Here is a 21,907-nt window from a genome sequence, read left to right as displayed (position 1 = left end):
GTTTGATATACAATTAGCGAGAAACAATTCACACACTAGTTTACCGCTAAATAAACTTTGTGTGAAAAGGCTAATTAGTGAGGAACAATGTCCCTAGCTAATCCGTCACAAAGACTTGAAATGTATTCTGCGATGGACAAATTCCTAGCTAATTTGTCGCCAAAGTTTTTATTTTTAGCGAGCAATTCATTTCTCGCTAATTTGTCGCATAATATTGTAAAATTCAAAATTAGGGTAGCGACAGAAAATAGTCGTCGCTAACTCGTCGCAACAGATATATCATTCAGCTAGGAAAGTGTTCCTTGCTAATTAGTCCCTAAAGTGAAAATACGGATATTGAGTGCCTAAGACCTAAGTAGCGAGAAATTTGCGACCGTTTAACAACTGACACACTTCGTTCGCTGATTTCAAGTCCCTGATTAGCGGGCGAAATACATTTGTAGCTAAGTTGTTGCAAGTTTAATTTAGCCAGCGACTTGGCAACTATAATCTTGTCGCAAAGCAAAAGCTATATCCTACCTATTTTGTAGCAAATTACTCGCTAACCTCGTTGGAAATCAGTCGCAAAGTTATAACAAATCCAAAGCTAATCGAGAAAATTTTAGAAGTAACTAGTCGCAATTGAGTCACTAATCAAAAGCTTATTTAGTGAGGAATTAGCGACCGTTTAACAACTGATAGACTTTTCTCGCTTATTTCATGTTGCTACTAATTTATCAGAAAAGTGTTAGTCCTTATTCCATGTTGCTACTAATCACTAACGTCTATATAAATCCATGAAAAATTTATGAAAAGTTTGAAGCAAATTTGCCAAGCACGCTAATGTAATTTGTCACAATTTTGTCACTAATCTAAAGCAATTTTAAATGAGACAATAATTAAAGTCTCAAAGTCGTGACTAATAATTAGCTAGCTAATTTTTAATAACTAATAATTTACAATATTCTAGCAAGAAGTCCATTCTCAAAAATTTTACAAACAACTCAAATCAAAAGCTTTTTCTTAAAAAATATTTTTTCCCTATTAGATCACAAATTTGTCGTTATTTTTAATGGAAAGTTTGCTGTTAATTTGAATTGAAGTTTAAAATTAATATATTTTAAAGATAAATTAAAAATTCAATATTTTTAGAAAATGAGAGTATAATGTTGATATTTTCAATCACAAAATATAGGGTAAAATACTTAAATAAACCAAATGCATGCAAATATTACTTTATCACCCAAAGCAAGAAATGATACGTGAATCTTCCAAAAGCGTTTTTTATACCAATTGAATAAGGATAATTACATTCACAAATTTTAGTAGTAAATCAAATTAGACTAAATAGATTTATTAGGTGAGCTTTAACTACACATAAATCGAAACAGGTAATATCGATTTACACATTCACATGTAAATCGAATCGAATCAAGCTAGCCAGATTTATGCATGGGCATGGGTGGTATGTTTCCAAATAAATCTAACCAGCCTAATTCAATTTATATAGGACGGAGGGCTTTATATAAATCTTAGATGAGTATGAAGAGACTATGCCATTTGAGCTATAGCTCATTCACATGCCATTGATTTATTAGGATGATTTGTCCTAAATTATTATTATTATTATTATTATTATTATTATTATTATTCACAATCACAAAAAATTATTTTCTATAATATTTTTTAAGCAAAAATAATAAATATTTAAAGAATAATTGAATACGTGCTCACATAAAAATACATTGAATATTATATTATTATGGTTTTGTTTTCATTATTTAAATATTAAATTTTATAATTTAACATTTTTATTCTACTTAAATTATGTTAAGCTATGGACAAAAATAAATATTTAAATGTAAAATTAAAATTAATATCCAAAATTCAATAGTAAAGAGTACAGCCAGCTAAAAAAATACTTAAAAATCTCATAAAAAAAATTTATACTTATCCGATTGAATTATTATTATTATTGTTATTATTATTATTATTAAATACTATAGAGATTGTTGAATGGTGATGTTTACTTCTACGTAAATTTAAATAATAATAATAATTTATTTACTTATTTATTATTATTATTATTATTATTATTATTATTATTATTATTATCACTTATAAATACCAAATATGTATTTTATAAATAGATTTAAAAAATTAATGCACTAGTACTCAACTTTTTTTAACATATACTCAATTATTTATATATTAAACATTTGGAGTTTGAATTATTTGAATATGTACTTAATTATTTATATAGGTTTGAGAGAATAAAATCCAAATAAATTTTTAACCCTAATCTCATATTTATCTAGAAGTAAACATTACCATCCAGCAGTCTCTATAGTATTTAATAATAATAATAATAATAATAATAATAATAATAATAATAATAATAATTCCATCGAATAAGTATAAATTTTTTTATGAAATTTGTAAGTATTTTTTTAACTGATTGTACTCTTTACTATTAGTTTTTTATATTAATTTTAACTTTATATTTAAATATTTATTTTTGTCCATAGCTTAATGATGATAATTTAAGTAGAATAAAAATGTTAAATTATAAAATTTAATATTTAAATAATTAAAGCAAAATTATATTAATATAATATTTAATGTTATTTCAATGTGAACACGTATTCAATTATTCTTTAAATATTTATTATTTTTTTTAAAAAAATATTATAGAAAATAATTTTTTGTGATCCTGAATACGTATTATTATTATTATTGTTATTGTTATTGTTATTGTTATTGTTATTGTTACAAATCACCCTAATAAATCAATGGCATGTAAATCGAAACAGGGCAACTAGATTTATATAAAGTCCTCCTATCCGGTTCGGTTCATTATTAAGACCAGACCTGCAATTGACTTGGTCAATAGCGGTCAAATAGTTAAAAACCAGATGATTTTGTCACGAACTGGACTCAATTTAAGCAGTTGATGACCCGCACTTCCTCCTTGACCCGCGTACTCTACACGTAGACCAATGGTGGTGTGGATCACTATAAGAGCATCTATTTGAATCCCCTTCAAAAGTGGCGTCTCTAAGATTCGATCCTTGAGCTTAAGAGTGAGTAAAACATGGATATTTGACTCTAAAATCAAACTCATAAAAAATGCAAGTCTAAACGACTTTGTCATAGTTATTAGAACCGAATCGGATCGGACCGATCGGTTCGACGGAAAAAAGTGAATTGATGTCCTATCCGGTTCGGTTCATTATTAAGATCGGACTTGCAATTAACTCAATCAATGGCGGTCAAAAGTTGAAATCGGACAGTTTTGTTGCGAACCGGACTCGGTTTAGGCAGTTGACCCGCACTTCCTCCTTGATCCGCACACTCCACATATAGACCTGCGTGTGTGGATCACTGTAAAAGCATCTATTTGAATTCCCTTCAAAAAGTAGCTTTTTAAGGTTCAATCCTTACACTTGAGAGTGAGTAAAAGCCCCCATCTCACTGTGACAGGTGAATCTTCAATAGAATTAATGCTTATCATTATATATACTATATTATTTTACTAAACACTATAATATAATTTGTCACAATTTTGTCACTAATCTAAAGTTATTTTAAATGAGGGAATAATTAAAGTCCCAAAGTTGTGACTAATAATTAGTTAGCTAGTTTTTAATAACTAATAACTTACAAACTGAGGAACCGAACCAACAAAACTCCAAAAAATACCCTTTTCCTAACTAAACCTAACCCTAACACATCACTAACATACACACAACGCTGCACTCACAAATGACACACATCACCCTCTTCGCTCTCACAATCGTTCCCTCACTCACTCACTCACTCACTCACTCACTCACTCACTCACTCACTCACTCACAATCGTTTCCTCACTCAGCGCCACTGCCACCGTGACTCCGCGAGCAGCGCTGCTGCCACTACTGTCACGCACATAGAGCGACTGAGCGAGCCCTTCTTCTTGCACCTTCCGTCTCCGACAACCGAATTGCCATCATGCTCCAGCCATCTGGGCCTTCGTCTCTGGTTTTTGGTTTGCCATCATTGAAGCCATGCTATTCGTGTGACCCTTCATCTACGTTGTTGAAGTCGTGACGTCCCTCCAGTTTTTCATCTTCGTAGCCACTGACGCGCTATCGTATCTCTGTTTCCAGCCCCATCATTTTCATCGTCTCACCATCTAGTGTGTTCCGTCGTCCTCCTCGTAAAAATGCAAGCCTAATACTTGCTTACTATTTAACAGTTTGTTTAACAATTTGTCACTAGTCAATGAATTGTTGCATACATGAAATAAGATTCAAATGTCAAATACTTGCTTACTATTTGTTTATATGATATATATTGTTCTATAAATTATATTTCAAAGAAATTTTATTATATACAAAATATCCAATAATATATATTTAAATTTAACTAATTTGTAAAATTTTAGTTGTAAAAACATAAATTATAAAATATAAAATATTCTTAAATTAAAAGAGTAATACAAATTATCTAATTTTTTTATTTTAATATAAGATCATTGACATTTACATAAATATTTTTGTGTTTATTAAAAAAATCTTATCTATCTTATAAAAGAGTTTTTAAAATTTAAATTCTTTTTTAAAAAATTAAAATAAAAATTTGAAAAAAAAAACAATAACTCAAAAAACAAAACAAGTTATATTAATTTAAAAAATATTTAATTTCAAAAATTGAAAAAACACATATATATAAGCGCCTTCTCCATACTTTCAAATAAAAAATTGCATAATAAACTTCATTTTTAGTGCTTTAAATTAAATCAGAGATTAAAAATTAGGGCACGATTTCAAGCTTTTAGCCCTCTCTCAGCTCACTCCCTTGCCCTCTCTCAAGAGTCTCAGTCGTCTCTCATCTTATCTCGGCATTCTCTCACTCACTCCCTTGTGCTTCCAGCCTCAGAGTCTTCTTCATCGTATCAAAGCTCCTCAAAATCTTCTTGTCTGCATCAAATGATGGGTAGAATCTTCTTCTCTGCGTCAAAGATACTTCTCGGTGCTGCATTGATTCTACGCGCTGCACTGCTCCCCGATGACCCTCAATAACGACGCCACCAACAGTGGCTGCAAGGTGCGACAGTCAATGCGCCGGTGCTGCCCCCTTCTTCTTTGCCACCACCAATCACGCGAAGGTTAGCCCAGCCACCACTAGAAGCCCCTGTGAAGCTCAGTCAGCCACCACCTCTGCTCGACCACCCCTTCCCCTGTTCTCAAACTCAGGTAAACCAATGTTTTCTTTTTTCATTTTAAAAAAGAAATTAATTAAGATTGATTCTGAACTTCTGATTGATGTTCTAAATTACTGATTATTTGGGTTGAGCTTGGGAACAAAGTTTTGTTTATTGTTTCCATTATTGTTTTGAATTTCAGATAATTGTTTTGATTATTAGTAAATTGATTATTGTTTTGAATTCTGATTACCAGTAAACTGATTATTCCTCTGGTTGTTTGTTCTGAACTTTTTATTATAAGGTGAATTTGTTGTTTTGATTATTGTTATTATAAGGTTTCTCCATTTGTTTTCTCCTTATTTGTTCTTATTTTAGTTGTTGTGATTATTGTTGATTTTTTAGATTATTGTTGTTATAATATTTCTAATTATTGTTCTGTGGTCTGAACTTCTGATTTGTACTTGATTATTACTGAACAACATTTGATTTCACCTTCTTGTTTGTTTAGTAGAGAGTAATGGGAGGAGGTGGAAAGTGTATTCCTCCACAAATGATCGAGGAGAATAAAGCAATGGATATGAAGCTGACACTATAATGTGGCTGGCTAATTGCTCCTGCTCCTGCTATTGTTTTTGTTCTTGATTTTAATTTACTTTATCTTCACTGGTATTCTGATCACTGCTATTCACTTGGTTAGGAAGTTGTGTTGTTCTGTTCTGTTTCTTTCTGCTTATGTTTATTGAAAGATGCTCTCATCAACTTAAATATATTTGCTAGATATATTTACTATCAAGATAAACAATTCTTCTAGCCATTGAAAAAATTCAACCATTCCTTTATTCTGGAATCAGTTAAATTTGCTGATTTGGGACTCAATATTTTAGTTGGATCCAGAGCTAGAGTTTGATCATGAAGTATACCTTCTAGGATTTCTTCCAAATGCTGGTGTAGTAGTTGGTATTTCTCAGAAAATGTCATTTTCAGTTGGTTCAGAATTTCCATGTTTTGAGCCCTTTCCTCAAGCATAAACAATATTGCACTGTTTGCTGCGTCATGTTCTTCAGGTATTATAGTTATTCATACTAAGGATTGATAAGTAAGGTGAACTGTATTGCAAACTTAGTTATTCTATGGTTAGTAAATTGAATTGCATACAAAGTTTTTGTTTTCTTTAGTTGGGTGCATGAGATGAAGTTGTTTGCTTTTGGCGCATCTAATTACATATGCTTGCTTAACAAATTGAAACCTTATGAAAATTTTACTTTTAATTTTAAAATATTTCTTATTTTCTTTGTCAAAATCTAAAATGATTTTAGATCTAATTGAATGGTCAATTAGTTATTGTTACTTCGTCATTTGTTCAGTGCAAGTTATGTTTTTTCTATTGCATGTTTTAAGAGATGGCCATTGGAGTGAACAAGATGCTGCAATTTTAGTACCAGGAGACATAATCAACATTAAATTAGGAGATATCATTCCGGCTGATGCTTGTCTTCTCGAGGGCAATCCTCTAAGTGTTGATCAGTCTGCTTTAATAAGAGAATCTCTTCTAGTGACCAAGAATCCAACTGATGAAATATTTTCTGGATCAACAGTCAAGAAGGGTGAGATAGAAGCAGTTGTGATTGCCACTGGTGTACATGCCTTCTTTGGTAAAGCGGCTCACTTGGTGGACAGCGCTAACCAAGTTGGACACTTCCAGAAAGTGCTTACAGTAATTGGTAACTTCTGCATTTGCTCAATTGCTCGAAACGTATGACGACTATTGAGGAAATGGCTGGGATGGATCTCCTCTACAGTGACAAAACTGTAACCTTAACCTTGAATAAGCTCAGTGTTGATAGAATCTTGATTGAGGTATTTGCTAAGGGTGTTGAGAAGGAGTATGTTATCCTTCTTACTGCAAGGGCCTCTATGACGAAAATTAGGTTGCTATAGGTGCTGCAATTGTTGGGATGCTTGCTGATCCAAAGGAGGTAAATATAGTAAAACCACTCTCTTTAGGACAAGAAGGATACAGATAAAATATTTTGATTTAACTCATAATTTTAATGTTTTGATTGACCAGGCTCAAGCTGGAATCAGGGGGTCCATTTTCTTCCATTCAATCCTGTAGACAAGAGGATTGCTCTAACTTACATTGATTCTGATGGAAATTGGCCCCGTGTGAGAAAAGGGGCTCCGGAGAAGGTAAAAACCTGTTTCATTGGCACCTTCTTATGATGGTTATAAGGATGACCAATGCTTTTTTTTTTCTTTTTATTTAGATCATAACCCTTTGCAACTGCAAAGAGGATGTCAGGAAGAAGGTTCATGAAGTGATTAATAAGTTTGCTGAGCATGGACTTCGGTATTTAGGTGTTGCAAGATGCATATTGTAATTTAATTTCTAACTGTATAAAGGTTTTAATTTGTTGACCTTCCTTAGCTTTAACCTTTAAGGTGGGTAACATGGAGCACAATTCATTAGAGAATGCATCCTCAAACGTCATCATGGCATCAAAAACAACAAAATGGTTCATGAAAATCAGCCATATTGAACTACGTACCATTTTAGCCCCAACAAAATTGGATGAACGGTAATATATATATATATATATATATATATATATATATATATATATATATATATATATATATATATATATATATAAGCAGATAATTTATACGTTTTTTTGGCATTGTTTTTACATAGTTTTTAGTATGATTTAGTTAGTTTTTAATATATTTTTATTAGTTTTTAAATAAAAATCACATTTCTGGACTTTACTATGAGTTTGTGTGTTTTTCTGTAATTTCAGGTATTTTTTGTCTAAAATTGAGGGACTTGAGCAAAAATCAGATTCAGAGGTTGAAGAAGGACTGCAGATGCTGTTGGATTCTGACCTCCCTGCACTCAAAGTGGATTTTCTGGAGCTACAGGAGTCCAAATGGCGCGCTCTCAATTGTGTTGGAAAGTAGACATCCAGGACTTTCCAGCAATATATAATAGTTCATACTTTGATCGAGTTTAGATGATGCAAACTGGCGTTCAACGCCAGTTTTCTGCCCTATTCTGGAGTTAAACACCAGAAACAGGTTGCAAAGCAGAGTTAAACGCCAGAAACAGGTTGTAAACTGGCGTTCAACTCCAAGAAAGACTTCTACATGTGAAAGCTGCAATGCTCAGCCCAAGCACACACCAAGTGGGCCCGGAAGTGGATTTCTGCATCATTTACCTATTTTTGTAACCCTAGTAACTAGTTTAGCATAAATAGAACTCTTTACTATTGTACTGGGGGTCCTTTTTCCCTTAATTTTGAATTCATATGCCATTTGGGGAGGCTGGCCATTCGGCCAGGCCTGGACCTTGTTCTTATGTATTTTCAACGGTAGAGTTTCTACACACCATAGATTAAGGTGTGGAGCTCTGCTGTTCCTCATGAATTAATGCAAAGTACTACTGTTTTTCTATTCAATTCAAGCCTATTTCTTCTCTAAGATATTCATTCGCACACAAGAATATGATGAATGTGATGATTATGTGACGCTTATCATCATTCTCACTTATGAACGCGTGCCTGACAAACACTTCCGTTCTACATGCAAACAAGCTTGAATGTGTATCTCTTAGCCTTCTGATCGTGAGATCAGAGTCTTCGTGGTATAGGCTAGAACTATTGGCGGCCATTCCTGAGATCTGGAAAGTCTAAACCTTGTCTGTGGTATTCCGAGTAGGATCTGGGAAAGGATGGATGTGACGAGCTTCAAACTCGCGAGTGCTGGGCGTAGTGACAGACGCAAAAGGATTACTGAATCCTATTCCAGTATGATCGAGAACCGACAGATGAATAGCCGTGTGGTGACAGCGCATCTTGGACCATTTTCACTGAGAGGATGGAAAGTAGCCATTGACAACGGTGATGCCCTACACAAAGCTTGCCATAGAAAGGAGTGGGAATGATTGGATGAAGACAGCAGAAAAACAGAGGTTTAGGAGGAACGAAAGCATCTCTATACGCTTATCTGAAATTCTCACCAATTACTTACATAAGTATCTCTATCTTTATTTTACGTTTTATTTATCTTTTAATTATTAAAACTCTATAACCATTTGAATCTGCCTGACTAAGATTTACAAGGTGACCATAGCTTGCTTCAAGCCAACAATCTCCGTGGGATCGACCCTTACTCACGTAAGGTTTATTACTTGGACGACCCAATGCACTTGCTAGTTAGTTCTGCGAAGTTGTGACAAAGTGTGTGAATTACGTTCCGAGCACCAAGTTTTTAGCACCGTTGTTAAGGATCACAATTTCGTACACCAATACACACACACAATGCTGATAAATATTTCTTTTTGTAATTTTCAATTAATTTTCATGTGTGAAACCAAACTGTATGACGAAGAAAAGCATTCATTTTTCTTACATCACCGGTTCTGTTTTATTGTACATAGTTATGTAGATTTTGAAAGCTGCCAAACATCTCCTTAAAGACTGCAATGAACACATTGAAATTTTATGCCCAACATCATGGTAGATCTAATAATAAAATAGGATAACACCTTCACGGTACTATGCTTCTACTTCCTTTGCTTCATGTCATGTGTATGTCTCTTTGTCAATGTTAAGTCTTATGTATTGATGCCATGCTTTTTATCTGCCATTTTTAATTCATTTTCTTTTGTCTTGTGATGACATGTTTTGTTTTGTTGATGAGAATTATTGAAAATTGGCTGCTTCATTATGCAGGTCCAAATGGTAAGCACATGCACTTCTATATTGGTAAGTAAATCATTACACATTAGGCTAAAAAAAACTCATTATGATATACTTCATGTTGAACGTGGAATATATTTACTTGCACTATTCCTTGAAAAATAATTCACCTAATGCATAGGCTTATCTTCTTTTCATTTTCTTGTTCATGCCTCCAGGTTTACTAAAATAGATGGTTCTTCTCATATAATAATATTTCTACCTTGCCCAGGATCTAAGCAAATCAACCAACTATGTTTGCAAACATAGATACTAATATAGATACTTATAGTTTTGAAGAAGCATGTGACTTAATACATTTATCTCACTGTATCAATTACCAAGCTTTAGGTGTTGTTTATTTGTATTTTTCAGTTTTTTAAAAATTTTAATGTGCAATGAGGAACTTAGATGTGTAACACCCTCACTATCAGAAGTCACGCTTCCGGCTGCGCCACTCTGATAGGAAGAAGTATTACGACTACTTTACATACTAAATACTAAAATAGGAGCCTGTGACTCGACACTGTATCGCTGATTTCTTTGAAAACCGGAAATAAATACTTTATCTTAAGAAAAATACAAGCAGGCATAGATTCATATACAAAACTCCTTACATAATAACTCATAATATAATATACATATAAAACATACAACTCCTATCCCTCTTACAAATTCGTAATAACAAAGACGAGGGAAGAAAATAATCTAATTAATACAACAACATATAAACCAAACGCAGTATAACTCTCCTTAATGCCTCTTCATTTGGTTCCTGAAAAGGGTAAAGCTGTAGGGGGTGAGAACCTAACCACACGGTCTCACCATAGAGTTTCAAAGTTGTCATAAGAAGATATTTATTAGGAAAACTATTTTCAAGCTCAGTGATTATCATTGCCTTATGAATCTTTTAAAAAACCAATAGGTAATCGTTCAAAACCTTTTCAAAGAAACAATGTTTAATCTTTCAGAAATCCGAAACATTTCCTTTCTTATAAGAAAATCTCAATCAGAAACCAACCACGCAATCAAACAACACAATCATTAATTCAGCACCAAAGTTCAATCTCAAATGTAGCACGCCAGGACAAACACAGGCAAAGCAGACAAGGAAAGCACAAGTAGGCAGCAGTTACAGCAAATAGTTCAAGTAACAGTTACGAACAGTTTAGCAATTAGGCAAACCAAAACAAGTTCAAACTCAAGCAAAGCATACAAATGCATATGATGCATGCCTGTCCTATGGCTGATGAGGCTCATCTGTCGGTTATCCAGCCAACCCGACAAGTCTGAATTGTACTTAGACTGTCCCCCGACGTGCATTACCAAGAGTCTATGCATAGCTTTTTCTCAAATAATCAATATTACTCAATGGGGGTAACATTCCCGGGAATTTATATAGTGCCCGGTCACACACTTACGTCGTAGGGTCAACAGAGTATCGAGTTTTCAACCTGGTACACGTGGTGGCAAGCCACGGCACTTAATCCAGGGAACCTCGTATCTCAGATATTTCAAATTCATAAGCCACATAAATAATTCATTCATCATTCATCAATATCTAAGCCATTCTCAATATCATCATCATTCGTCAATCCATATCCCATTTCCAAATTCATTCAAAAATCATATTTCAAATCAATCCTCATCATCCTTCTTTCCGTTAATCAACAATCTCAATTCAAAACATAATTCTTTCTTTTTCAAATAAATCAATCCGAAACAAATAATGTTTAAGAACTAAATCTTTTTAAACAATTACTTCAAACAAAACTTCTAAATTTATAAAATTTCGGCAGCATCTCCTCTAAAACTCGGATTCTGCCACCCTGTTCGGGTCCCAACCAAACCAAACCAAACACCTGTTAATCAGTCAAATCACTTATAACAACCATTATCATAACAACAGTACTCAACCCAAGGAAAATACAAAATCCAGAATTCAATCAACCAATCCTATAAATCACAATTTAAACCGACTTCAACCAACACCATCAATCAATAGTTAAGAATTCTCGGTCTTCTCAAACAGTTTCAAACCAAACCATCCCTTCAAACACTTTTCGAATCATTTCTAAAATAGCAAATCATTCTCAATAAATAACCCGTTTTCAAATATCAAGTCTTTTCCAAGTTTATTTTAAAATCAAATTCCAATATCAAATCGGGTTTAATATCAAATCAAACTAATGATCTCATTCAACCAAAACAACTCAATTCAGTTCATAAGACTCACGAAATCACAAAAATGTATTTTACGTGTTAATATCGATTTATAACAACCCTGTAATGTAAAATAGATTTAAGAAAAACCCCTACCTCAATTAGTCGCAAGTTGCATAATTAAACCCATTAAATCCTTATTCTCATGTTAATCGGCAGCAACCGCAGAAATTCCCAATCAACCGCAGGGATCACAACAACAACCACATATCTGACATAATTTAGAATTAACGCGGGACGGATATTGAGGGATATTAGAACATGATCGATAATGGAGTATTGCGATAAACAAGAACGGAACAGCATAATCTTACCATGATAAATAGAATAGAACGACACAGTAGCAGCTTCAAAATTGACCGGACAACAGCTCTAATAACGGCCGGAAGCTCTGATGGTCCTGCAGCAGCAGTGACGGTATAATCCGATGCAAACAACCTCAGTAACAACTCACGGTAGAAGCAACTTAACAGAAAAGAATATCTGAGGCAAGATCAGAGCTTACCAAACTGACTTAGGCCTCGGTGGCGATTTCTAGTGGCAGTGGCGGCGGGTTTCGAGCGGCAGAAGCTCGGTCACAGCGGCGCAGCCCCAGCAGTAGCGGTGACGGAGCGCGCAACGGCGGTGGTAACTTTGCGGCGGCGGTAGCTTCTCGCTGCACGGCGGCGCCACCCTGTTTCCTCCACCGTGAGATCTCTTTTGCTCTGCTCCAAAGACGGCGACAATCTGCGAAGGGGAAGACGTCGGCGAGGTCTTCATGGCGGCGACACAACCAGGCGGCGGCTGGGCTTGTCGGCAATGGCGACTCCACACGCGATGAAGACAGCGACGGTGGCGCCTCCTCCTCGCGCGGTCCTCCTCGGCACTGGCGCAAACGGCGACGCGACGCAGCGGCTCCCTCGCGACACTCTCCTTCTCTCTCAGATCTCCTCTCTCCTCTGTCAGCAGCGGCGGCAACGGTGGCAGTGACACCCACCGCGCCGCCTCACTCTTCTCCCCCCCTCTCCTTCCTTCCTCGGTCCCCTTCCTTCTTCCCCTTTCTTTCTCTTTTTTTTTTTCTGATGGGTGCGTATTTTGGTTAGACAAAAGGGGGGGTTTCAGCTGCTGTTGGTGAAGGCTAATGGCGGCTAGGGTTTCATTAGGAGTAAGGGAAAATTGTAATTTAATTGGGATTAGGGTATGTGTATAAAATTAAGATTTTGGATTTAAATTATAGTAAAGTAATTATAATAAAATTGAGGCATGGAGTATAAATTTTGAAATCTAATTAAATCTCTAAAATTATTTTAAAATATTATTTGTGGTATAAAAATACTAATTGATTTTCTCAATAAATTATTCTAATTGAAAATTCATGATAATATAATTAATTTTCTTTATCTTTAACTTAAAGTATTAAATGATATAAATTAAATTATCTAAAATCCAATCATATAAAATTCTTATTATTTCATAACTACCAATTTTATATCAATAATTATAAAATTAGACAAAATTCTAATTTAAATAGCCAAACCCCATTATTTTCAAATTTCTAGAACTTTAAATCATAAATAGGAAAATAATACTTAGGAATATAGTTTAGATAAAAACCTTAATTTACTTCAAATCTAATTAATTGCCTTTAATTATTTTTCAATAAAAATAATTTCTGAAATTAAAACTATAAATAAATATATATAATTTGAGATTAGTTTAAAATAGGACTTTTCAAAAGTCTTGGGTCTTACAAGATGTATAATGTATAATGAATTTATAGAAGTAGGATCACATTTATGTAGCCAAATTAAAACATATCTAAATAAGTGAGTGAATACTTACTTTTACATGATATTGTAATTTAGCTTTTCTCTTTATTAGTTTACTAATTAAGTCACGTTTTTTAGAGCTATTGAATAGATAGAATAAGCATTTGATCAATCCTAAGGCTTGGTTATTATTAGGTTAAGCTTCAATACCTAATTTCTTTAAACATGGGTTGAATTTTTTTAAACGTGTATAATTTTGATGAACTAATTATATTTGTATGCATTATAATCTTTTAGTTCAATGATTAAAAAAAAAAAATGAGGTTTGTTTTAGTATACTGATGAAATTGACATTCTAACTAATATTCTAGAAAAATTAGCGACATATTCGCTGTTGATGATGGTGACAAATTAAAGACTTTATTGTGACTGAAACATATATGAGATATCTATCGATTTGTTACTAGTTTAAAAGGAATTTGCAATGACATTTTGTGATAGTATTGCAACTAATTGACTACACATTATTCCCTAGCAAATTGGTGACTATTTCATAACTCTACTTTCTCATTTAGAATAGCTTTGGTTTAGCGACAAAATTCCTACAAATTTGATTAAGGATTTTTAAAAGATTAGCTATAGATTTGCTATAAAATGTGATAGATTTGCGATCATATTAGAGAACAATTTGCGACGACTTAGGTACAGAAAAATTTCTCGCTAATTAGCATCAACTAAGCATTCCATTTTGTCTACGAAGTTAGCTTGCATTTAGCGATGAGCCTGCTGCAGTAGAGTTTGTCGCTAATTAGTGACTACCGTTTAGTCTATTTCTTCTATGGAATTAGCTTTTACTTTAGGGATGAATTTACGATTATCTATTCGGTAGCTAAAAAACTTTTCGATGAATTAGCGACTGCTATGTTTGCCTCACTGATCTGTGACTTGTAATTAGCGACGAAAGCATTAGTTGCTAAATGGTAGCTAATCCGTCACAAATTATATTTTGCGTCAGATTAGCGATAATTTTACGACTCTTTTTGTGGTAGCTAATCGGCCATATTCTTTTAATGCAAAAATAATCACAAAGTTTGCAAGAGAAGTTGGAGAGTCGACCACTGAACATGTCGCTCGATATTTGGTTGAGATTGGAAATTTAGCTAATGATGAGAATTTGAAAATGAAGTTTTTTCCTTCTTCGTTAACGAAGAATGCGTTTACTTGGTTTTCAAATCTTAGGCCAAATTCGATAACGACATGGAATCAGTTAGAAACTGCTTTTCATGCTCAATTTTATCGAGGGAAAATGAATGTGGCAGTTACCGATCTGGTTGCTTTGAAATGTGAAGATGGTGAAACCATTGATGATTATATGATACGTTTCAAAAATGCTAGAAGTAGATGCTATGTTTCATTACTTGAGAATAAAGTTGTGAAAATAGTAATTATGGGGATGGGGTTTTATATGCGCCGAAAGTTGCTTAATGTGCATATCCCCGATTTGGCCCATTTGCCTGAAAAGGTTCGGCAGACCGAACTCATGAAAAAGGAGAAGGAGAAATATAGGAGTGAGCAAAGATCAAAGAGTAAACCTTTTACTCGAAAAGAAAAAGTTGCTTATATAACTATGGAGTCCTCAGAGGAGGAACTCGATTTCGAGGCAGAAGTCGATTTGGCTGAACTTAAGAAGGGCCCTCCATATGTTTGCTCTTTACTTTAAAATCTTCCTAGTAATGAAAAGTCGAATGAATCAAAACTGAAAAGTGGCAAAAAGTATAGTTTTGATATTTCAAAATCTGATCAGATTTTTTATGTGTTGCTTAAAGATAAACAATTAATTCTGCCTGAGGGTATAACTTTACTTTCGATGAAAGATTTGAAAGGGAAACCTTATTGTAAATTTTACCAAGCAACCAGTCATTCGACTAATAGATGTGTTCGTTTCAGGGATTTAATTCAGGAAGCTATTATGGAGGGACGTTTGAAATTCGACGATGGTAAGAAAGAGATGAAGGTTGATACTGATCCCTTCAATGTTGATGCCAACTTTGTTGAACCATGTTTTGGAGTGAATATGGTTGGCATGTCTTACGATTTTGATGTGGCTCTTGATGATTTTGAGTCACAAATTTGATCGGTGTACCCTCGAGCAGGAGATGGTTTGCTAGATTTCTTGGTACAGCAGAAGATTAAAGACTGGGATGTATCTCTGTGTCCACGGTGTAATGCAGTCTTTGATGCTGAAGCCGCAGCGATCTTTAAAAAAGAGAGAATGAAGAAAGAGCTGGCTTATAGAGAAGAGCAGGCTCGACAGAGACAGCCAGTTAGGCGTATAGAGGGTCAGAGTTCTAAGACCCTTCAACAAAATGTGGTTCCACCTTTGAGCCGATCTCAGGCCATAGGTGTTCAATGGATTCAGAATTGTCAAGAGTTCCAAAAATGGGATGCTCTTTATCGATGCAACCCACAGTGGGGACATCGGGGACCTCCTCGAAACCAATATACCCACTATCGTGGTTGAACTAGAGGGTATCCAAGAGGTAGAAGAGGAAGAAGAAACTTCAATCAAAATAAGAGGCCTCAGGCAGAAGTAAGCAAGGGGGCAACGCCTTCCGTACATTCCTGAATTGTCTTTCCTTCTGATGGAGAGACGAGTCCAAAGGGAATTTCATCACCTGCAAAGATGGAAAAAGGTAAAGCAGTGGCCAAGTCTTCAGGGGTCAACAAAGGCAAAGAGGTTGATGTTGACGAAGAATATTTTGAAGAAAGGGATGATAATATGATTGGAATGATTTCGATCATTCCAACTAAATATCTGGGTGAATATGCAGGTGACCTAGAGGAAGATTATGATATGGAGGATGAGGATGCTTTTTCTTTCATCCGAATCGAAGATGAGCCGGGATATTTTCTTTGACCTACTAAAAAACAAATGTCTCATCTCCTCCCACTCCATATAAGCACAACTTTGAGTGGGATCAAAGTAAATAAAGTCCTAATTGATGGTGGGGTGGCAATCAGTCTACTGCCAGAAAGGATGTTGATGAAGGTTAGAAAACATCCTGATGATTTGGTCCCCACAAACATTGCTGTAACTGACTTTAGTGGGACTTCGACTCCAACAAAAGGTCTGGTCACTCTGAGTGTTAGGGTTGGATCATCTGAACAAAATACTGTGTTCGTGGTGGTTTCCTCAAAAGCAAGTTATAATGCTTTGTTAGGGCGAGATTGGATCCATGGTGTGGGGGCTGTACCTTCTACCGTGCATCAAAGTGTTCTTCTTTGGACGAAGGATGGCAAGCCTGAAGTCATTAAGGCATATTCGACCCTTTATGTCGAATAGCTATATATTGATTTCAAAATGTATAATCCTAAGTTGAAGTCTTTGAATGTTGACAGGACACTGAACTCTTATAATTGTGAAGGTTCTTACTTGTCCTCGGAAGGTTTGGCAGTGAAGTTGTGCTACCCAGAGTTGGACTTTACTCCAACTGGTTGGGATTGTCTCTCTTGAAGATCTCTTGAACAGTTACCCTATGGAACAGGTTGAGGAAATTTCGGATTACCTGGTAACTTTAAATAATTATTTAAGTAATTCACTTTCTGTAGAGAATAAAAGTGGTTCCTTTGATGAAGTGGAATCATTTAGGAATGTAAGTTCTTTAAGTGATTGTAGTAACTCGATGCCTTCTATCGAGTTTTGTCATGGCTTTCGTTTTTCTTATTTCTGTAATCCAAATGATGTTGCACACTGAACTGCTGATGTGGTAGCAGAAGTACATGGTATTGAAAATCAAGTTGATGTTAATTTAATAAATGATCAAGTACATTCACTTCCTAATGAGCCTGTTAAATTTTTCTTTTGATTGCATCTATGATCTCGAACCTTTGGGTTTTGAAAAATATTCAGTAAAAGATGATGATCATTTCAAAGGGTTTGAATCTCAAGATCCCTTAGAAGAAATTAATTTGGGGACTCCGGATGATGTTCAAATTACATATATTTGTAAAGATCTTGTCGATCCTTTTCGAACAGAACTTTTCCATCTTTTACATAAATTTAAAGATTGTTTTGCTTGGGATTATCATGAGATGCCTGGTCTCGATCGTTCTTTTGTAGAGCATCGATTAGCATTAAAACCAGATGCTCGACCTATAAAACAAACCCCTCGTCATTTTACTCCAGAAATTAATCAAAAGATTAAAGACGAGATAGAACGCTTAATTAAAGACAAAATTTATTCGAACTGCACAATATGTGGAATGGGTTTCGAATATTGTTCCTGTGATGAAGAAAAATGGAAAGTTAAGAGTATGCATTGATTTTCAAGACTTGAATAATGCTACTCCAAAGGATGAATACTTCATGCCAATTGCAGATATGTTGATCAATTCTGCAGCGAAAAATGAAATTTTAAGTTTTATGGACGGTTATTCAGGATATAACCAAATCTTCATTGCAGAAGATGATATGTCCAAAACTGCCTTTCGTTGTCCTGGGGCGTTAGGCACTTATGAATGGGTAGTTATGCCATTTGGTTTGAAAAATGCTGGTGCTACTTATCAACGAGCAATGATTGCTATATTCCATGAGTTTATTGAAAATTTATGGAGGTGTATATCGATGATGTCATGGTAAAATCGATTTCGGTGAATCAACATATTAATCACCTATGAAAAGCCTTCGTCACCATGAGGAAGAAGGGACTAAAGATGAACCCTTTAAAATATGTTTTTGGGGTGTCAGCTGGAAACTTTCTAGGTTTTGTTGTTCATAAAAAATGAATTGCAATCGATAAAAATAAGACAGATGCAATTTTGGCATTATCTGCACCTAAATCAACAAAAGAAGTGCAATCATTCCTAAGAAAGTTAAATTATCTCAGAAGGTTTATTTTGAGTCTTTCTGATCGAACTCGAATATTTGCATCTTTAGTGAAGCTAAAGAATAATTCACAGTTCGAATGGACGAATGAACATCAGTCAGCATTCGACTCAATTAAGGTATCTAAGTCCCCGATTATGGCAAGCGTTCGCCCACATGAGCCCTTAAAATTGTACATCGCGGCATCTATAAACACAATTGGGTGTATGCTAGCCCAAGATGATGGAAATGGACATGAACGGATTGTTTATTACCTTAGTCGAATTTTAACTGAAATCGAGACAAGGTATTCCCCGATAGAGAAATTATGCTTGTCTTTATACTATGCCTGTATGAAATTAAAATGTTATATGGTGGCTAAATCGGTGAAAGTTATAGCACAAACTGATATCATCAAATATATGTTAAGTTTCCTAATGTTACGAGGACGTTTAGGAAAATGGATGCTAGGCTAGCTTTGACTGAGTTTGATTTACAATATGTCCCAGTCAAAGCTGTGATAGGTCATGTCATTGTAGATTTTCTTGTCAATAATTCGAATAATCTGAATGACCAGGGGGCAAATGTAATCGACATTGAAGTCGATTATTGTAAGTTGTATTTTGATGGATTGAAGCACGAAGATGGTGCAGGGGTTGAAATTCTTATTATCTCACCAGAGAGGATTCTATCAGAATTCTTTCGAATTAAAATATCCTTGCTCAAATAATGTGGTAGAGTACGAAGCCTTAATTCTGGGTCTCAAAATATTAATTAGTAAAGGGGCTTTGGAAGTCCAGATATTAGGAGATTCCCAGTTAGTTTTGAAGCAGTTATCAAAGGAGTTTAAATGCAATAATGAGAAGTTGCAAAAGTATTTAACAACTGCTTGGGAGTTGTTAACATCCTTTTGAAAAGTTTCCTTGGTTCACATTCCAAGCATAATGAAATTGCTAATGAATTAGTCCAAATTGCTTCGAGATATAGAATCGATCTAGAAACTCTTAAAAAATTGGCTAGTATTCATCAAATATTAGTGCCTGCAAATGAAAGAGAGGCTTTGTGCATAGATGAATGGGAAGATGATGATTGGAGGAAGCTCATTGCTGAGTATTTGAAAAATCCCAATACCTCAGTTGAAAGAAAGATAAAATTGCAAGCGATGAGTTTTGTCTTAATGGATGATGAATTGTATAAGAAAGGAATCGATGGAAGTTTGTCGAAATGCTTAGGCCTAGATGATCAAAGTATTGCTTTGGGTGAAGTCCATAATGGGATATGTTATGCCCATCAGGCTGGAAAGAAGATAAAGTGGTTGTTATATCGCAATCATGTGTATTGGCCATCTATAATAAAAGATTGTATCGATTATGCAAAGGCATGTCAAGAATGCCAGAAACATGGTTTGATACAACAGATTCCATCATCTGAGTTGCATTCGATAATAAAACCATGGCCATTTAGAGGTTGGGCTTTAGATTTGATTGGGTTGATCCACCCTCCTTCATCAAAAAAAGCATAAATTTATCTTAGTAGCAATTGATTACTTCACAAAGTAGGTTGAAGCAATTCCTCTAATAGAAGTTGGGCAAAATGAAATAATAGACTTCATTGAGGAACATATTATCCATCGGTTTGGAATTCCTCAAACATTGAGCACTGATTAAGGGACTATGTTTACTGGTCAGTGAATTAAAAATTTTGCGGTCTCGAGGGATATCAATATGGTTATCTCAACTCCTTATTATGCACAGGCTAATGGGCAAGGAGAGGCAGCAAATAAAATCCTAATAAGTCTGATAAAGAAGCATATCGGGAATAAATCCCGAACGTGGCATGAAACTTTATGCGAAGTATTATGGGCTTATCGAAATTCACCAAGGGGGTCAACAAGTACTTCACCCTATAAATTGGTTTACGGCCATGATGCAGTGTTGCCATTAGAAATTAATTTAAATACCTTGAGAGTATTGAAACAAAATGATTTGCCAGTAGATGATTATTGGAATGCAATGTTTGATGAATTGAATGAACTAGATTCAGAGCGAATCCTAGTACTTGAGAGTATGATTCGACAAAAAGAAGGTGTTGCTCAAAGTTATAATCGTCGAATAAAAGAAAAGTGTTTTAGTATAGGTGAATTGGTTTTAAAAGCCATTTTGCCAATGGAAAAAAATCGAAATTTCTTGGCAAATGGTCCTATACTTGGGAGTCCAAGTGATAGGATTGTATTCGGAAAATGCATATTGGATAAAAGATATCGAATCGGGAAATATAATTGACTCGATTAATGGGAAATATTTAAAGCCATATTTTTGTTCGCCAAATTGAAGTCAAGATGCATAAGTCCAAAAGAAAGTAAAATTATTACAAATACTGAAATCAATACTGAAATCTAAGAGGAATGAGGTGCCAGCTGCTAGGAGTCTTGCCAAGTCTGAGCGTAGCTTTTCCCTATTGTTGTTCAAAGTTGAAAGTGTCTCAGCATGCTTGAACTTTTCATATTGGACCTTGACAAGTTATTTTTCATATTCTTCTTGCTTGGTCTCAATAGAAATAATTTCTTGAATGATTTGTTGTTGTTCTTGCTGTGCAGTAGTTAGAGGTACGGCTATTTCAGCCCGTCTCTCGCGTATTTTGGCAAGCTTTTCATTGATTCGGGCCAATTTAGTTTCAAGTTTTATCTCTTCCTTGTCATAAAAAGCTTGAATATAAATAGTGTGAGAGATTCTCAAATTGAATTCTTCACGAGAAGCTTTTTTCGGTTGAAGAGCAGAGGCACAATTATCTACTTCAGTTTTGATCTTAGCCTCTTCATTTTTGATCTCTTGGAGTTTATTTTGAAAAGCTACACTGTTGTTGGCCAACTGTTTGAATTGTTGGATTATGGCAGAATATGGAGTAGAAGCCGAAAATTCAAAGGTAGAATTCAAAAGATCAGATAAAAGCTGGTTGAGAAGGGCATCCTTGATCCATGCAGCAGCTGGATGATCCAAGAGTTTAAGAAGTGACCGAAGCTGTTCTCGAGTGTCAACATCCAGTTCGAATGGAGGACTAGATGAAGATGGTCTAGAAAGTGTTGGTGCGGGAACAGGCGCTTCGTCCTCTTGGATAACTCGATTTAAGACGGAGATCAGGTTAGCCAATGTAGCACTTGTAGGTGTGG

At 34.8% G+C, this 21,907-nt stretch overlaps 1 pseudogene; it reads left to right on the top strand.

Moving 5' to 3' along the window:
- The first annotated feature begins 5,028 nt into the window (after window positions 1–5,028).
- LOC107636594 (plasma membrane ATPase-like) lies at window positions 5,029–7,548 on the top strand (annotated as a pseudogene).
- Window positions 7,549–21,907: the final 14,359 nt, after the last annotated feature.

The sequence above is a fragment of the Arachis ipaensis genome, chromosome B4 (genome assembly GCF_059453495.1).
Source record: "Arachis ipaensis isolate K30076 ecotype BB chromosome B4, ASM5945349v1, whole genome shotgun sequence".
In the NCBI taxonomy this organism is placed as follows: domain Eukaryota; kingdom Viridiplantae; phylum Streptophyta; class Magnoliopsida; order Fabales; family Fabaceae; genus Arachis; species Arachis ipaensis.
Note: the sequence above shows the minus strand (reverse complement) of the source record. Positions and strands in the feature narration are given on the sequence as shown.